Source organism: Podarcis pityusensis (genome assembly GCF_964106645.2).
Source record: "Podarcis pityusensis genome assembly, chromosome: 2".
NCBI classification, from domain to species: domain Eukaryota; kingdom Metazoa; phylum Chordata; class Lepidosauria; order Squamata; family Lacertidae; genus Podarcis; species Podarcis pityusensis.
The window spans coordinates 99,157,986-99,177,478 of record NC_138029.1 but is presented as its reverse complement, the minus strand read 5'-3'; the positions used below and the strand labels follow the sequence as shown (position 1 = coordinate 99,177,478).

General features: G+C 45.7%; 1 protein-coding gene across 1 annotated transcript in view; it reads right to left on the bottom strand.

Moving 5' to 3' along the window:
- Positions 1–19,493, bottom strand: part of TAFA4 (TAFA chemokine like family member 4) — a 141,913-nt gene that overhangs the window by 63,769 nt on the left and 58,651 nt on the right. The window lies entirely within an intron of this gene.

Sequence of the window (19,493 nt, the reverse complement as noted above, 5' to 3'; positions counted from 1 at the left end):
GACATTATCTCCATTTCACAGTGCAGAGAGTTTAAGTCATGAGATTTATGCCAGAACTATATATAATAACAATAATAATATTACAACACAGAATGGCTCTTATAGTGGCAGAGAGCTCTCCAGAATTGGACAGCATCCTTGATATAGAGAGCATTTTCAAGGTCCCCTGCTTTATCAGTATATTTTCATACCCTCTTGTCTTTTCCTCCCAGTCTGTGGTTTATTTGCTACATGTTGCAGTATCACAAACCAGTGAATTGTGGAAGTGTCCTACCTAACTGCCTCAAAAGGCGGGAAATACAGATCAAAGGACAAAAAGCAGGCAAAATCAGCAACACAGCGATCTTTAAAACTAAGGTTGCAAAGTTCTGAGTAAACCAAGTAGATCAAGTAAACCAATCACATAATCACGCAAGCCTACATATGGGAGGACATCCCATTGAGTTCATAGGGTCCTTCTCCCCGGCAAGTGGGCATTGGATTGCAGCCTAAAATAATAATATTGCTAATAAAATGATGCTAAGTTGGGTAGCAGATGTTTGGTGTTAATGATTGCAACGTATGTACTTAGGGACAAACAACCACATGCTACATTAATTGCATGTGTGCAATGATTAGGCTTTGGTTTTTTAAGTTGCAACAGAAGTCATATTGAGAGACAGCAATCAAGGATCAAGACTATGATCTTGGGGGAAGAGATTTACCTCTTCTTCCACTACAGTAGCTGTCAGCTGGTGGGGTGGTGTAGTTGGGGAGCTGCTGCTCTCCCAGCTTCCAAAAGCAGCGTGTCACTCAGCACTGCACAGTGCAGTGGTTATTCATATTGAGGTTAATAATATTGCGCATATGGGAGCAAACTAAAGGAATAAAAACTGACTTCTTTGAAATAAAAAGTGTCCAGTTCAAAAATATGGTTCAAAAGCTTTACTACAGAACTCTACTCCAAAGCAACTTGAAGCAAACAAAGTTACATCCAGATAACTGCATGCTGATCCCAGCATAGGTAAAATACCTTAGATTATGGGTATCTTCCATCAAGAGCTAAAAAAGCAAAGATCTGTCTCTTCTCCATTCCAGCCTCCATTGGCCTGAGGCTGTTTTCCTAGAGAAGAGATTAGCATGTCCATTCTGGTCAGTAGCTTGAGAAACAAAGACTCACTCCACCCAAGATGAAGACCTATATATGTATTAGTATCTCTTTCATGTGACTGAGCCAACAGATACAGCCCCACTTAATGATTAACTTGTTAGACCCTCTTCTCAGCTGTTGTTGTTATTTAGACTTTTAGTCGTGTCGGACACTTTGTGACCCCATGGACCAGAGCACGCCAGGCACTCCTGGCTTCCACTGCCTCCCGCAGCTTGGTCAAACTCATGTTTGTAGCTTCGAGAACACTGTCCAACCATCTCGTCCTCTGTCGTCCCCTTCTCCTTGTGCCCTCCATCTTTCCCAACATCAGGGTCTTTTCCAGGGAGTCTTCTCTTCTCATGAGGTGGCCAAAGTATTGGAGCCTCAGCTTCAGGATCTGTCCTTCCAGTGAGCACTCAGGGCTGATTTCCTTCAGAATGGATAGATTTGATCTTCTTGCAGTCCATGGGACTCTTAAGAATCTCCTCCAGATTCAAAAGCATCAATTCTTTGGCAATCAACCTTCTTTATGGTCCAGCTCTCACTTCCATACATCACTACTGGGAAAACCATAGCTTTAACTATAAGGACCTTTGTCAGCAACGTGATGTCTCTGCTTTTTAAGATGCTTTCTAGGCTTGTTATTGCTTTTCTCCCAAGAAGCAGGCGTCTTTTAATTTCAGGACTGCTCAATGGAAGTTTCCATGCCATGCTTCACAGTATACATACAGACACATTACAGAGTTATTTTCCATTTCAATGTACATTAAACAATTATATTTAACACGGTAGAGCCAATCTGCCACACTTGCCATCACACTCCTGCACAGTGCCAAGGTGACTCTCACTTCAACACCAGGGACAGGACATTGTCCCATACTATGCCAGAGGGCAGCAGGCTAGCTTAGGGGGTTGTGAGGCAGGCTAGTTTAGGAGTCTCAGGGGGAATGGTATGAGAGATGGGACACAGGAAGTTGTGTTACACAAAGTCAGATCATTGATCCCTCTAGCTCATCATCTGATGCTGATGCTCTGCCACTGATCTACATCTACCATTGCCCGCCCACCCCAACATCCACCACCTAAGGCAGCTGATTCACTTTGCCCAATGGTAGGGCCAGCCCTGGTATGGAAAGTAAGCAGTAAAAAGAACCTTCTTCCTTCCTCCTCTGCCCTGTTTCTCCTGCACTGCTCCTACCCTTCTTCCCTATGTGGTTTCTAAACACTTTCTTTATAGAAGCATTATTATCCATTTACTCTGATCCCTTGAAAGGAATCAGCAACAACAGCAAAGATAAATTGGTGCTTGGAGCAAGCAAAAAAAAAGAGGAATTGGCAGGAACATTTCTGGGATTTGTTGCCCCACTGATGGTCACAGATACATTCTTTGGGTAGATTATAAGGCCCTACAAGGGAGCATGTTTCAGAGCAAATGGTATTCTCCCTCTTCTGGCACTGGCATCCAAGCGATTCATTCTGATAAAAAGGAAGGCTTCTTGACATTAGCGAAACAGAGCTATTCGCAAGCTGCAGACTAATTATGTTGGCTCCTCGTCTGGGGACTGGAGCTTCGTTTGCCATAAACAGCATTTTGCTGAAGCTGGTGTTTCTTCTGAGCTTCCACAGGACCTTCACTGGCAGCATCCCACCCAGCTGAAAAGATGTAAGAAGGATCCCCCACACCTGTCAAAGCATCTGCTAACAAAAACACCACACAAATGTCCTTCCATCTAGAGTTCAGATGGAGGACAGGAGGGCCATGTGAAGTACAAGGAGGGGGCTGGCAGGAAAAGTCAATCCAATCTCTGCTGATTCTCTTCTCCTGCTTCTCAGTCTCAAGCAACAAAACAACCAAAGCGGCGAGGTCAGGACGAGGAAGCAATTAAGTTCACCAAACTTTCCAGGCACCGACGATCCGCATTCTTCCGAATCTCGCTAAGGGGAAACCTTCCAATTCAATTGGCATTTTGTTAAGAGCAAAATGCTCTCAGCAATTAAAACTAAGAGAGCAGGATGGACTATCATTATTACAGAGATGCCGGCACTTATTGCTCGGGGAAAGCTCGGATGATTACTACTCAAGAAGGGCCTTCGAAGGATCAAAACCCTCTTAGGCCAAGACGCTTGAAAAGCATCCTACAGAAGAGGCTTTTTAGAGGGGGTGACAAAACAAAGCAATATGCATTGTCAACAGGCAGTAGCTAAGCACAAACTTTCAAAGAGAACAGAAGAAAGAAGCAAAAAGCTCTCACTGGCAGATAAGGGCTGAATTTTCAGAAAATCTCAATGGCAAGCATATTCACACAGATTTTTGATCTCCTTGATCTCAATGAAAAGTAATGGTCCCCCCCCCCCCGTTTTTTTGCACGAAAAATACAAACAATTATTGCATATTATATGCATTACTATACATATCATATTATATACATAGAGATGCTAAAGTAACTAGTACAAACAGATGCCTACAGCGATGTATACAACTATATAAAAATAAATGTGTTAGTATACTTATAAAATTATGCTGCAGAAATATGGCACAGCTTGGGACTTGACTCTTTTATAAACATTGTATTTATAGTATGTTTATTTATTCCATATAATTTTGCATATAATTAGGCTTTTTTAAAAAAAAATGCATCCGCGGCTCAGACATGAAGATGCACAATACAAGAGGCAATCTGATGCAAGCAAAGCTCAATTTGGTCAGAACCACCAAATTTGGTGATTAAATCCATTTAAAACAAAGGCCTCCTCCATCCCTAGTCCCAGACATACTAAAATATTGAGTGAGTTCTATCTCTATGGCTAGATTAATTGGCTAGAGGAAGTTGCTCAGCTCTGCACGTAATAAGTACTGCATTAGATCCTTACTAAGAAACACTGCAAATTGTTCTAAATCTGTCTCAGCCTTGTTATTTATACCAGTAAGGCTAGCTGGAACCAGTACAGGATAAGCCCATAAAAGGAAGACTTCAGAAAGATATAGCATCTCTTGTGGACTATGCCAAGGAGCAGAAGCCACACTTAAGCGGTGGGTTGGTGGGTGAGGAATTCCTACCATATAAGCACTACTGTTTTCGTTTTTAAATCTGCTTCATATTTAAGCTTGCTTCTTAACCCCAACTGCATGTGCATGAATTCTGCCATCAACTGTAAATTCTTTGGGGCAGGGACCTGCCCTTCCCCCACCCACAGCCCAGAGTAGCCCTTCACCTCCACTATTGGGGACTGCCATAGCTCAGTGGTAGAACATTTGCATTGCATGCACAAAGTAAAGGTAAAGGTACCCCTGACCGTTGGGTCCAGTCGCAAATGACTATGGGGTTGTGGCACTCATCTCGCTCTATAGGCCGAGGGAGCCGGCGTTTGTCCGCAGACAGCTTCCAGGTCATGTGGCCAGCATGACTAAGCTGCTTCTGGCAAACCAGAGCAGCGCACGGACACGCCATTTGCCTTCCCGCTGGAGCGGTACCTATTTATCTACTTGCACTCTGATGTGCTTTTGAACTGCTAGGTTGGCAGGAGCAGGGACCAAGCAACGGGAGCTCACCCCGTCGTGGGGATTCAAACCGTCGACCTTCTGATTGGCAAGCCCTAGGCTCTGTGATTTAGACCACAGCACCACCCGCGTCCTGCATTCACAAGATACCATATTCAAATTCTGCAGACCTGCTACCAGTCAGTGTAGACCAGCCTTTCTCAACCTTGGGTCCCCAGGTGTTGTTGGACTACAACTCCCATCATTCCTAGTCAGCACAGCCAGTGGTCAGGGATGATGCAAGCTGTATAGAATCATAGAGTTGTAGAGTTGGAAGGGACCCCAAGGGTCATCTAGACCAAGGCTGAGAAAGGCTAGTAATGGGCCATAAGGACCCACCAGTCTGACTCAGCATGAGATAGCTTCCTCCATTCCTATTGGACACCTGTCCTGTACACATGAACTCCAAGAGAATTTAGCTGAAGGCTGAAACATGGGAAAGAGAAACAACAGCCATCACCGGCTTCACTTCTTTTTGGATCTTGCACAGCAGGATAATGGAAGATGAAATCGCAAGAGAAAGGAAGGGTTTGATGCAATGCAAGTGTTGATCCTTGAGCTTCTCGCTCATAATTTGTTTTTTCTTCTTGGGAGCATTGTTAAAGATTGCTATCCCGGAAAGTTAATGAATACCAAATGTTGGTTCCATTCTGTTCTGACAGGTATCATTTCCAGCACGATGAGAAGAGATTACCCAGCAGAGCACAAGATGAGATGTCTAATCTCCTGCCTTAAGAAGACACAGCCCTCCAATTGGTCACTTTTCTGAAACAAAACAGGCTGCTTGCAGTAAAATCAAGAAATTCCTTTAAGGGAAGATTTCACAGGAATTTATTGGAAGGGAGCCCAACTCAAAATGCTATGAATGCTATAAATTGCCTACTGTTTCAAAGACGTCATCCATGGAATAGAAGCGGAAATGACAAGAGAGAAAGGGTTGTGATGAATGGGTCATTTCTGAAGTGTGGGCTGCTTCTAGGACAAGGGTAGCCAGTAATCTCCATAATCTCGGCCATTGGCAATGCAGGCTAAGGGGAGTTGTGGAGGTTAAGACCGCTATTGGTAAACTCTGAACTTACATGTACCATGGATGAGATCCAACTTTCTTAGTCCCCCAAATACACAAAGAATCTCTTATGTGCAGAGGCAGTTCCATTTTTTTCTATACCAGTAATTATCCACATGTGCAAGGGAGAATCTCATTTTACTCAGCCAGATCCAGATGGCATCCATCCTAGAACTCAGATGTTAAACTGGTGATCTGCTAATGAAATACGTAACTTGTCTCTTAGATCTGGAGCTTCTCTCTTAGATGTGGAAACTACAGACCAGTTAGCTTAAGTCAGCCCTGGGAAAACTGGTGGAAACCACTGTCAGGCATAAAATTACCAAGCACATAGAGGACGTCTTTGTAAAGTACAATGAGCATGGCTTTTGTAATGCTACGTCCTGCCTCACTGACCTATTAGAATTCTTTGGAAGTGCCAGCAAGCATATAGATAGAGGTGATCTGGTTGACATTGCGCATGTAGACTTTCAAAAAGCTTTCGAGAAGGTCCTTCACCCAAGACTCCTGAGTCAGCTTAGCAATCATGGAATAAGGAGATGAATGAGCAGAGGGGATGGCACACATGATGCTCACCCAGAAATCCAAATGTGTTGACAATTATGTTATTCCATGCCTAAGTGCATGAAGGTTCGTATAGTTAAAGCCATGGTTTTCCCAGTAGTGATGTATGGAAGTGAGAGCTGGTCCAGGGGGTTACGAAGAGTCGGACACGACTAAACGACTAAACAACAACAAATGCATGAAATGCCAGTGCATAGGTGTAAATGCTTTTAGTTTAGCTGCAGAAACATCTGCTACATAACTTCTGGATAGGATATCCATCAAAGGGCTGTCTCCCATTACAGCAGAGGTAGGAAACATCTAGCCTTCCAGATGATCCTGGACTATAGCTCTCATGGTCCCGGAACTGTGACCATGTTGGCTGGTGCTGATAGGAGTTTGAGTTCAATATAGCCTGAAGAGCCACAGGTTCCCCATCCCTGTCACTACAGATATCAAGCTCCGATAACAGTGCTGTCCATGTAAACTGACGAAATGTGCACTGAGTCAAAGAGGCCTGCATTTTTCCAAGCTTCCCCGGAGAAGTTGTGGAATAGGATCATATTATTTGGGGCGTACAGGTTTGGTTGGTAGGACTTTGGTTCAGTTCACTCACCAGCGGGACAACAGCGTTGGCCATTCATTCGCTGCTTGGGGCTCGATAATTTAGAAGTTCACCCTACTGTTCTATAAGGAATGTTATTCTTTTCCTGATCATTAAGAATCCTGGCCCATGAAAGCTACACATTAATCATCCAATCTGTAATTTGTTTCCAGCTCCCTTGAATACATAAATTCATTCATACAAGAATGCATTTGTAAAGTGCACATTCATGGAGAAACTATACCAGGGGCTATATTTTACATTATAAAAGACCAAATTAACATTGAATTGCTCCCAAAGGAAAGCATACCTATGCATTTAAATTGAAGACTTTGTCAAAACCTATCCTGTGTGTATTACGGTTCCCCATAGTATTTAAAGAAGATAAAACTATGAATTCCCTCCTCTCTCTCTCTCTCTCTCTCTCTCTCTCTCTCACACACACACACACACACACACACACACACCATGTCTGTATTGTTTGGCAACATGCATATTCTCAAGCCAAATATTATATTGTTTAAAAGAGTCCTTTTTGTTCTACTGATGTGCTCTTTTCACTGTCTTACTTGAAGAGATTACAGACCTAGCCTTCCACGGTGGCCAGCCTCTGAGGGAGGAGGAAGCAAGGCAATAATACCCATAAATAGAGCACACTGAATAAAACATTAAGACATAAGTGGAGTTAAGTGTAACAAAAGGCTAGAACATATTTGCGCGCCATTCATGTCTGACCCATGAAAAGACAAAGGACCCGTCACTCTGATTAGCAAATTGCAGAGTTATGACTTCCATCATTAGACAGAGAGCTCTGTCTCTCTTTGGCAGCCCGTGAATGGTTTTTAGTCTTGCAGAGCCCTCTAGCGGGATCTCAAAGGCTTCTCCCCTTTAAAGAAGGTTTTCCACTTGGGAACAACAATGGTTCTTGACAACCAAGAAAGCAAAAGGGAATACCATGGGTTTGTTCAGGCGAGAGGGGTCCCCTGCACCTTGGATTTTAGTCCTGCATTTAGTAACAGAAGAGCTCTACTGCCTAAAGTCTAAATACTTCAGGTAGTCATCATCAACAACAACAACAACGTCAACATTTTTAATTTGTATACCGTCTTTCTATCTTACAATACTCAAGGCGGTTTATAAGCTGAAGATCTTATAACAATCTAATGCAATTCAAAAATGTGATAATAAAACATAACTTTAAAACAAGCAACCTACATCAAAAAGTAACACTCAACAATTATTAGAGTAGTCCTGTGTGTGTGTGTTTTAAATGCCTTATAAAGGTTATGACTGCTATTGCTCATGAAATATGACATGAAATCACAGAATGTCATTGCCACCTTAAAAAAGAGAGGCAGAAACAGCATTTTCTCCTAGATTTACAAATGAGAGAGAAGTGTAGTTATCAGGTGGAACTCTTACTTTAAATTAGCTTCAGACTGGTAGTAAGGAGGTGGAGAAAGGCTGTGAAATCAAATGCTTGTATTTTTTCTAGATAGTCAGGGGAGGGTGATGGGAAGGTGACATTCACTGCAGCTCAGTTCCCCCCACCCCCTGCCCTGTAAATGACACATATTTCCTATCTCCAGATATCAATGTCATGATGTGGTTGTTTGATTAGATGATGAAGGGAGAATTGAGCTATAGGTTCAGGTCTGTTGATGTGCCCTTTATGTCTTGCTGAAGCAGCCCTCCTTCTGTTCGCTGCTTTGAAACCTGAGTATCAACAACAGGATTCTTACCCAACACCTCTCTCTCCAATTATGTGAATTGATTTTGCGTTGGGGGCTGCAAAGTACGGCCTCATAATGTTGTGGAAACAGTCACTGGGGCTGCACATACACCATACATTTAAGGCACATAACTTTCCCAAAGAATCTTGGGAATTGTAGTTCTGTGAGAGGTAAACTACAATTCCCAAGATTCTTTGGGAATTGTAGTTTACCTCTCACAGAACTACAATTCCAAGCACCCTTAAAAAGCTGCAGTTCCCCGGTTTCTTTAAGGGACATCATATGCTTTAAATATATGATATGTACACAGTTAGAGTTCACTTCAGGCCCTGATCTAACACACTGGAACACTTTGAGAAAGAAGGATCAGTCCTCACCAGATACTACTCAATTATAATTTTTTAAAAGCCCACCAGATTAAGCGCGGAGTTAAGTCTATCTCATCTTGACTTAAGCTCCACAAAGTCAGGAAATTGGAAGCTATAGCTAATGCCTTAACAAATACACCCCATTATCAGCAATGCAGTTGTGCAATGTCACAAACTGTGTTTGCTTACAAGTTACCATCTGTGAAGTAGTTCTCAGAAGATCCTAAACTACACTATTTCACAGGGGTCCGTAATATACAGTTATCTCCATCAAAGCAGGACTGTGTTTGCCCCAATCCTAATTGCAAGTGTCCCTGTTCAAACCCCTGAGAAATACCTACTACGCATATTAGCTGCAATACTCAGAAGACAATTACAATGTACCAAGCAAGTGTGCTATACAAGTCTGTTGCTGCATCTGTATGGCTATATGCAGCCACAGAACATGTAACTAGAGACCTGTAGCCCTGCGTAATGACAGTCATACAAATCAAAATGTGACTTTTAACATTTTCACTATCACCTCTCTTTACTTGTTGCCTCTAGGCGCACAGTGCAAAAATCCCCAGTTTTCAGAGTTCCTTCCCGTGTCCTCAATGATCTCGCCAACATCATACAATGCCTCCTGCCCTTTCCCTCCGTGATCTGCTTTCCCCCTGCTTCTCAGTCTATAGCCTGCCCTATTCCCTTCCTTCAGCCACCACGCTTCCTAGATTCCCCCTGTCCCTTACCTCCTCTCGATCTTGGGGCCTCTTCTCACTTAACCTTTAGCCACAAGCCTCCCTCATAGCTCAGCACCCACACTTCCTGTCTGCCAATGGCTCTGGGCTCCTCATTTGCAAAGGTTTCATGGTCTTTCAGCATTCTGAACAGTTAGAATGTTGTGAACATTCTGTGACATCACGGCAGCTTAGTCAAGACGGTGCGGACACTCTGAGACAGAAAATGGCAGGTAAACATCAGTCTTCCCTTTTGTTCAAGGGAAGTTTGCTTCAATTGAAGTTTGCTTCAATTTTTCAGAAGGAACAAAATTAACAACGGCAACAAGGTATTGCTTGTTATATTCCTTGAGGCTTCCAGAAGCAATTACCTTACGGTCATCTATTTTTCATTCACATAAAGTTGTTGTCACTTCACAAACACTTTAATATTAAGAGGGTGCCTATTGAGAGGGCTAAAAATCAATCTTAACCCTACCAAAATAATAATAATAATAGCACAACCCCACATACAAGCAAAGTCTTGAGCGGTAAAAGTTAAAGAATTCGCACTGTGTATGAGTATTCATTCTGCATGCACACAAAAGACATCATCATCATCATCTTCCCATCACAGGTATTTCCCCTGGGAATGGATGGAGAATGAATTTTAAAGGGGCGTGATTGAATCCTAGGTTGGAAACGAATTCCAAAGTCAACATGTTTTTGCCACTGCTAATTCTCTTGCATGCTAGAAAATGCAAACTGAATGGAATTGGAAAAACATGTGGAAACTGAGGTTAACAAGATGGGCTGTGGGGTTGCGGGCGTGCTCAGAACATGCAAATTAATTTTGCTCATTAACTGTAGCTGGAAATTTTCAAGAAATAAATAGCCACCATCGACTTTTTTGTGGGGGGATGGGGAGGAAAACGAGACCATGAAGTGACGGCTTCGTATAAATTTACACATTCAGACATTGTTCACGCACCAATCACCACCTTGTGAAATCGCCAGCGACTTATCACCATGTCGCTGGGCTCCCAGTTGTGGAGTGTTTGTGGATAAAGTAGTAGGTATTCACGTGCTAATTGATGCCAGCAATTTCATATATTTTTTGTTGCAATGTGATAATAACTGAGGCTCCCAAGAGTTTATTTTTAACATGGAAACTTGCCTCTAAATGAGGTGATTTTGGAAATGGTACCAAAGCAGATGGTACAGATTTTTTTTATATAAAAAAAACTCAAAACCACCCTAATTAACTGAATGCTGAATTGTCATAAAACTATATGTAAACATGACAAATGTGGAAAAAACTACAGTTTTTGTGCAGCAGCCAAGTTAAGCTCTAAATTATTCTGGGGGGCCCCACTTCTGCATCTGGGATAATGTTTAAAGAAACAGATTTGCATACATTTGCATAGGTTATTTTGGTCCCACCATTTGTTTGGCAGATTTTCACTGCTCAAGGTTTGAGAGTTTTGTTTATTCTTCTCATTGCTATGGTAACAACAAAGGGTCCCTACACAGGCAGCCACTCTAAACACACCCCTTCCATACTGCCTAAGCGTATGGAGAAACTTTCCAGGTTTCTCAGAATAACCAGGATGTCAAGACCTTTCCTGTTTTAAGTTGATGTGATCTTATATAAATGGTTTTCTTTCTGTGGTTGGTACCCTGGACTGGAACGCAAACTGCGGTTTAGAAATGCAAATTCTCATATGCTGGCCTGGCAGCAGCTCCTCCATTAAGCCACAGCAGAGGTACAGAAGAGATGCAGGGCTAGCCCATTGGCTCTGCTGAGACATAAGATGCTTTTACCTCCTCCTTACCCTATGTTATTTCCAACCCAGCTGATCCTTTTAAGAACTTTGTGAAGAACTGTTGCCTGGGCTTGGTTTTTTCCTCCTCCTTCCCTGTCCCCTTTTCCTTTTGTGCCTTGTCTCTTTGATTGTATGTCTTTTATTGTATTATTATTATTATTATTATTATTATTATTCCTCTGTAAGTTGCCTCTGGGAGCCCTTTTGGCTGAAGAATGGGGTAGCAATGCAGAAAATAATAAATGTGCTGTGGCGTAACACTTGTGATGCTTATAAATAGTCACAAGGTGGTGCTAGAGTGCTATATTCATAGGTAAAGGTATAGGTAAAGGTAAAGGTAAAGGGACCCCTGACCATTAGGTCCAGTTGTGGCCAACTCTGGGGTTGCGGCGCTCATCTTGCTTTATTGGCCGAGGGAGCTGGCATACAGCTTCCGGGTCATGTGGCCAGCATGACTAAGCTGCTTCTGGTGAACCAGAGCAACGCACGGAAACGCCGTTTACCTTCCTGCCGGAGTGGTACCTATTTATCTACTTGCACTTTGACGTGCTTTCAAACTGCTAGGTTGGCAGGAGCTGGGACAGAGCAACGGGAGCTCACCCCGTAACAGGGAGTCGACCTTCTGATCGGCAAGCCCTAGGCTCTGTGGTTTAGAGCACTGTGCCACCCACGTCCCCTTATATTCATAGGTACTGCACAGCATTATGTCACAGAACAAGGAACAGGATCCCTCCTCCTTGGGGGGCGGAGTGTTTATCGTCAGCGTGTTCTTCATGACAAGGATGCAGTTCTAGGGACCCAGGCTACACTCAGTGTTAACACAAACTAGCATCCAGTGGGGGAAGTCCCAGGTTTAAACTCTGCCTGAGGCTCTGGAGAGTCACTGCCTGCCAGAGTAGACAATAGTGGACCAAACAGGTAAACAGTATGGCCTGATCTAAGAAACGTTCTTACATGAAAAGGCTTTTCAAGGGAGATAATCACTCGAAGGGACATATTTATTGACTTCAGCTAATCATGCTGCTACTTTATCCCATATTATCAAACAAGAATGACAACCACTCTGGACTCACGTCTTTGAAGATCAAGGAGATGGAGTGACTCCCCTGTGAGCAAAAGGCTACAACATTTGGGTTGTTGTTTTTTCGTTTACAGAAAAGACACATAAAGGGGGAGCATGATAGGAGCGTATAAAATTATGCATGGGGTGGAGAAAGTGAGAAAAGAAAAGCTTTTCTCTCTCCCTAACAACTCTAGAACTTGTAGACATCTAAATTGTTGTGTATTGAGTCAAAGGATTTTATATCTGTATTATTATTGTCTGTATTTGCATTAGGGTAAAGTAACTGCCTTTTGGTTCCAGAGGGTACAGCTACTATTGGTTCATTTAAGCTGCTGTATTTGGATCCTCTGTCTTATTGGTTCCCTCCAAAAGGCAGGACTGTGATTGCCTGATATTGTTCCTTCCAAAATGTATCCTTTCTTGCTAGTTCCCTGTCCCTATAAATGTAGCTTTCCTCTCCCCAGTCGTCAGTCTTGTTGCTTTAATAAAGAAGTGTTACTAGAGAACTGTCTCCAGCATGTTATATCAGGAGAGCTGAAATCACAAACCCCACGTCACAACAACTGGCGACGAAGGTGGGATCCGGAATGCTGAGGAGCAGTTAAACGCAGCCCTGCCTCAGAGTCCGGATTGCAGCTAAGAACAAGACTCACTGGCCAGCTGAGAAGACAACCCTGCCACAGGACAATGGAGAGTCCAAGGGTATTGGAGCCCTTCCAGCCATCAGAGCCCGACACGTGGGAAGACTACGTCAAACGCTTCGAGTTCTTCGCAGAGGCTCATGGGATCACCGATGCCAGCAAAAGAAGGGCCACATTCCTGAGCTACTGTGGGCCTGAGACCTTCAAGCTGGCCAAGGCATTGCTTGCTCCAGCGAAGCTAAGTGAGACATCTCTCAAAGATATTCTTGCCGGCCTGACAAGCCACTTGGCGCCTACTGAGACCAAGATGGCTCGGCGGATGGAGTTTCATAAGAGGCAGCAGCATGCTGGGGAGTCTGTATCTGCATTTCTGGCTGAACTGCGGAAGCTCGCTCAGCACTGCGACTTCCAAAATCTGGAAGAGACTCTCCTGGATCGGTTTATCGGTGGTCTGAGCAGCAAGAAGGCCAGAAGACGCATCGTGGCTAAAGAAGAGGTTACCCTTGCTTCAGCCTTGAAGGAGGCCACCGCCACGGAGAATTATGAAAGAGAGGAGCTTGATGCCAGTCGCAAGGCCCCTAAGCCACAGATAGAAGTTGCGCATGCCATGGACGAGCTAGAGGCTACTCCGAGCCAGAGCCCAGTCCGTGGGGTCGAGTCAGTGAGTCAGGCCTGCACAGTGCACAAAGATCACCGAGGCAGGTGCCCAGGTTGTGGTGGAAACCATGAGCGGAAGAGTTGTCGTTTCCGGGATGCTATGTGCCGGACGTGCGGGAAGACAGGTCACATCGCCAGGGTCTGTAGATCGGCGGCGTTGGGAGCGACAGGAGCACCTAGACCGGAGCATCGCAGACGGCCCGCAGCAACCCATTTTCTAAAGGACTGCCACTACGTTACGGAGATCAACGGGAGGGTCGTGCAGTTTCCAGCACAAGGCAAGGCACACGTCAAGGTGAAGATTGAGGGTCAGCAGTGCGACATGGAGGTGGACTCCGGATCTGGATTCACTATCGTGTCGGACCAGACCGCGAGGACATTCTTCCCCAGGGGTAAGTTGCCCCCTCTGGAACCCTTCCCGGCAACCTTGCAGTCATACTCAGCGGGCCGCATCCATGTTATGGGAATGTGTGCCGTGAGAGTACAGTTCCGGGACAAACAGGCTGTACTCAAACTGGTGATTGCGAAGGGCAGTCGCCCCAGTCTCCTGGGCACTGACTGGTTCCCCGCCCTAGGACTGAGTATATCAGGGCTTAATTCAATCCAAACCTGCCCTGAGATGAGCGAGGCATTATGCAAAGAATTTGCTGGTCTCTTTAATGGAAAACTGGGTTGTTATAAAGGGCCCCCAGTTGACTTCGAGTTGGACCCTGGGGTGGCCCCAATCCGACTCAAACCAAGGCGAGTGCCATTTGCACTGCAACCCAAGATCGAAGCAGAGCTGGAGAAATTGGTCAAGCAGGGAGTTCTCTCACCCGTGGACTCTGCTAAGTGGGAGACTCCAATCGTCACGCCCCTTAAAGCAAATGGGGAAGTCAGGATCTGTGCAGATTACAAATGCACTATCAATAAGGCACTCAGGGGAAACTCATACTCCATTCCAGTCGTATCACATCTGTTGGCTAAACTGGCTGGGGGCAAGGTGTTCGCCAAAATTGACCTGGCACAAGCTTACCAACAGCTGCCAGTAACCCCACAATCAGCGGAAGCACAGACTATTGTCACACATAAAGGGGCGTTCAGAGTTAACAGATTACAATTTGGAGTTTGTGTGGCCCCAGGGATTTTTCAAGGGCTCATGGAACACCTGTTAAGAGGTCTGCCGGGGGTCTTGCCATTTTTTGATGACGTTTTGATTGCTGGAAAAGACCCACAGGAACTGGTTGCGCGTGTTCGTGCAGTGTTGCTCAAGTTCAAGGAGGTGGGGTTGCAACTGAAAAAGGAAAAATGCAGTTTTGGGGTGCCAACTGTGGATTTCTTGGGGTTTAAAATTGATGCATCAGGCATCCACCCCACAGATGCTAAGATTAAGGCCATCATCGAGGTGCCACGACCACAGAACAAGACGGAGTTGCAGTCATTCCTGGGACTTATTAACTTTTATCATTCGTTCTTACCCCAGAAAGCTTCGGTAGCTGAACCATTACATAGACTGTTGCAGAAAAAGAATGTGTGGCGATGGGGGCAGGGGCAGCAGAAGGCTTTTGACTCCTTGCGAGGAATGCTGAGTAGCAGGAGTGTCCTTGCTCATTATGACGAGTCAAAGCCTCTGGTCCTGGCATGTGATGCCTCTCAATACGGCCTGGGGGCGGTGCTAAGTCATAGGGAACCGGATGGGTCGGAAAAGCCCATCTCTTTCTATTCCCGTACGTTGTCGCCCACGGAGCGCAACTATGCTCAAATTGACAAAGAGGCGCTTGCAATTGTGGCAGGAATCAAAAAGTTCCATGATTATGTGTACGGTCGCCATTTCTACATTGAAACGGACCACAAGCCACTGTTAGGGTTGTTCAACCCGAACAAACAGACGCCACAAATTCTCTCCCCCAGAATGTTACGTTGGTCTATATTCCTGAACGGGTTCCAGTACACCTTGACTCATGTGCCGGGGAAACGGTTGTGCCACGCGGATGCGCTGAGTCGATTGCCCCTTCCTGGCGGGAGCACTGAGGATCCTGCTCCAGCGGAGCACATAATGATGCTGGAAACACTTCCGGGGGCTCCTGTAACGGCTACTGATATAGCTGAGGAAACGAGGAAAGATGCTGTTCTCTCCCGTGTGCTCACTTGGGTGGGGAGGGGGTGGCCAGGTGGTCCGCATGAAGACAAATTCAGGCCTTATGCGACTAGGCAGCACGAGTTGTCCATGCATAAGGGTTGTCTCCTGTGGGGAGATAGGGTGATCATCCCAGCACCACTGAGAAACAGGGTTCTTGAGACGCTTCACATGGGACACCCGGGAATGGTCAGGATGAAGTCGCTAGCCCGATGTTATGTGTGGTGGCCTGGAATGGACCAGAACATAGAACAATGGGTACGAACATGCAAGGCATGCCAAGAGGTGCGCCCGGAAGTGGCCAGAGCACCAGTCCACTGGTGGGAGCAGTCCAGATCTCCCTGGAGCCGGCTGCACTTAGATTTTGCTGGGCCATTCCAAGGAAAGGTCTTTTTGGTTATCGTTGATGCATATTCCAAATGGTTAGAAGTGGCGATGGTCCCTAGCATGGCATCAGCTGCCGTCATCAAGGTGTTGAGGCAGCTGTTTGCAACCCACGGGTTACCTGAGACCATTGTATCAGATAATGGGGCAGCTTTTGTATCCCAAGAATTCAGGGCATTCTTGGCTGATAACTTCATAAGAGGGGTCACATCCGCGCCCTTTCACCCATCCTCCAATGGGCAGGCTGAGCGCATGGTAAGAACAGCCAAAGAATCCATTGCGCGCTTAATGGAGGGTAACTGGTCAGCTCGCATCGCGCGAATGTTATTTTTGCAGCATGCGACGCCGTGTACCGCAACGGGCAAGTCGCCAGCTGAGCTGCTCTTGGGTAGGAGACTGGTAACGGTGCTGGATTATGTCCACCCGGATAAAATGCCAAACCATAATTCAAGAGCAACCCCCCAGGCTAAGACTGACACAACAAGGTATCTCGCCCCTGAAGATCTGGTCTGGGTGAGGAACTATTCACGAGGTTCGCGGTGGGTGGCTGGTGTGGTCACCCGGGCTAGTGGACCTGTGTCCTATTATGTGACCTTGGAAAATGGGCAAGTGTGGAAGAGACATATAGATCAGCTGAGGCGCCGGGCGCTCAGCAGGGAGGAGCCAGATAATCCATCCCTGGCTAACGACGCAGAGCTGCAAGACCAGAGTGAAAATGGCACAGAGGTGCAATCACCAGGGGCTTTAACAAATGAACCAGGGTCTGCTAGTCCTCACGATGACGAGGTACAGATAGGGGACCCTGAGATGTCGGGGACTCCATCTGTTCCTGACGAAACCCCTAGAGCAGCCCCTCTACCACAGGTAACACCCAATTCAGAACCTGCAACACCTGTTGTCAGGAGATCAAGTAGAAGTTGTAGGCCCCCACAGTACCTGAGAGATTACGTCTGCTGTGCTCACTAGGGGGGAAGGGGTGTTGTGTATTGAGTCAAAGGATTTTATATCTGTATTATTATTGTCTGTATTTGCATTAGGGTAAAGTAACTGCCTTTTGGTTCCAGAGGGTACAGCTACTATTGGTTCATTTAAGCTGCTGTATTTGGATCCTCTGTCTTATTGGTTCCCTCCAAAAGGCAGGACTGTGATTGCCTGATATTGTTCCTTCCAAAATGTATCTTTTCTTGCTAGTTCCCTGTCCCTATAAATGTAGCTTTCCTCTCCCCAGTCGTCAGTCTTGTTGCTTTAATAAAGAAGTGTTACTAGAGAACTGTCTCCAGCATGTTATATCAGGAGAGCTGAAATCACAAACCCCACGTCACAACATAAATGAAGCTGGATGTTGGGAGATTCAGGGCAGTCGCTTTGCTCACACCGCACACAAACTATAGAATTTGCTCCCACTACCAAGATGTAGTGATGATCATCAGCTCAGATGGCTTGAAAAGAGGATTGGACAAATTAATGGAGGAAAAGGTTATTGGTGGCTACTGTGCTTCCACAAAGCGTGTTCTCCATAACAGAGAGCACGTGTTGCGGTGGGGGCCTGCAGCCACCCCACTGTTGTTTGGTTAAAGGCCACGAACTGTGATTGGGCAAAAGTGTGTTGCTGGGGAGTTTGTTATGTTGCAAACTGGTGGGAGGGGTCAGAGGGCTTAAATACAGGGCACGCAGCTTGGGGCTTTCTCTTGGGCTGTGTGCACCGGATCACCCGCCCACCCTCCCTGAAAAGGGGGGGTTCATTGCTCTCTGACCTTGCTATGCCTGTCATGGGGTCGTCTGCTTTTGAGGCAGGGGCCTGGTAGGAATTTTGTCCATTTGGCTGATTGGCTGTTGCCATTTGGTTTTTTGCCTACTGCGTAGCAAATCGTCACAACTTGTAAGGTTGGCAGTTAGGCATTGGTTAAAATTGGTTGGTGGAGGGGTAAGTGCCCACCCCTCCAATGGTGGTGCTGCATAGGGAATTCCATTAAAGGAATCCAGGGGTTTGCCATCTTTTCGTCCTAGTCCCTGGCATTGGACTTGGGCCGTGCAAGCCCCCCGGGGGTATGAGGGTGAGAAATGAGGGACTGATGCCCAGCTTCTTTTCTCCCCAATATTGTTTTCCCTGACTGGCTTCCGCTGGAATCCGGAAGTCAGTTCTGTCCCTGGGGCAAGGACAGATAGTCATAACCAATGCCTAAGCAACCACTCACGTGTGTGTATTTAAATAAAGTTGTGGCCAAATTCATGCCAAAAAACCTTAAACAAAAATTGATGTGTGTGGTGTGAGTTATTGGGGTGACTTGGGGACCTCAACGCGCAAATAAGTTCAAACAACAACGAACCTCCAGTGAACATCGTCCGAAAGAAACCGCACTTGGGAAAGTGTTGCACTTTTGGAATTTAGAGCTGCTCAGAATATTGGAGTGAGCATTGCACTTCCTCTCTCTCTCTCTCTCTCTCTCTCACACACACACACACACACCATACAAAGGACTTTGAAAAGTCTGTCTTGTTTATTCCCACAACAACCCCTGCAACTCAAGTGAGGCTCAAGGCACTCTTTACCAGTCCACAGGGATTTGAACCCCAGGAAAGGCCAAGCAAACAGAGGGGGAAATACAGAAATCCTGGTGGGGCAGAGCTGCCATGCTACAATCCTGGCAGGTGGGAGTCCCTGTTAATTACTAGGAGTGGCATGGCAGCAGGGAGGTCAGCATGGTGCAAATGAACCAGCAGAGCCAATCTGGCGCTCCTGGCAGTGTGCTTGTAGAGCAGCCATTTTTTGCCACCTTACCCTGCCTTCTCCTGGTAAGCAACAGCAACCCGCCTACTGGGAAGCGAGCAAAATGGTTCTGTCCTGCCTGGCAAGCACTTATGGCTCAAAGTCTAAAACCTTCTACACCAAATTCTCAGGTGAGCCAAGTAGCTTTCATTTACAGAAAGGGAGCACGCTTCGGCAGGCTGGCGGCTCCCACAGCCCACAGAAGAGACACTGTGGGGAGACACAGTCTTCAATTCAACAGATTTGGGCGTGCATATGATTCTGGCTGAAATCCCTAGATTGGTGAGCAAGTGGTCTCAGGAGGTTCCTACCCACTAAACCCTCTCTCGGAAGATTCCTTAACCCAGGTAGTGCATCTCC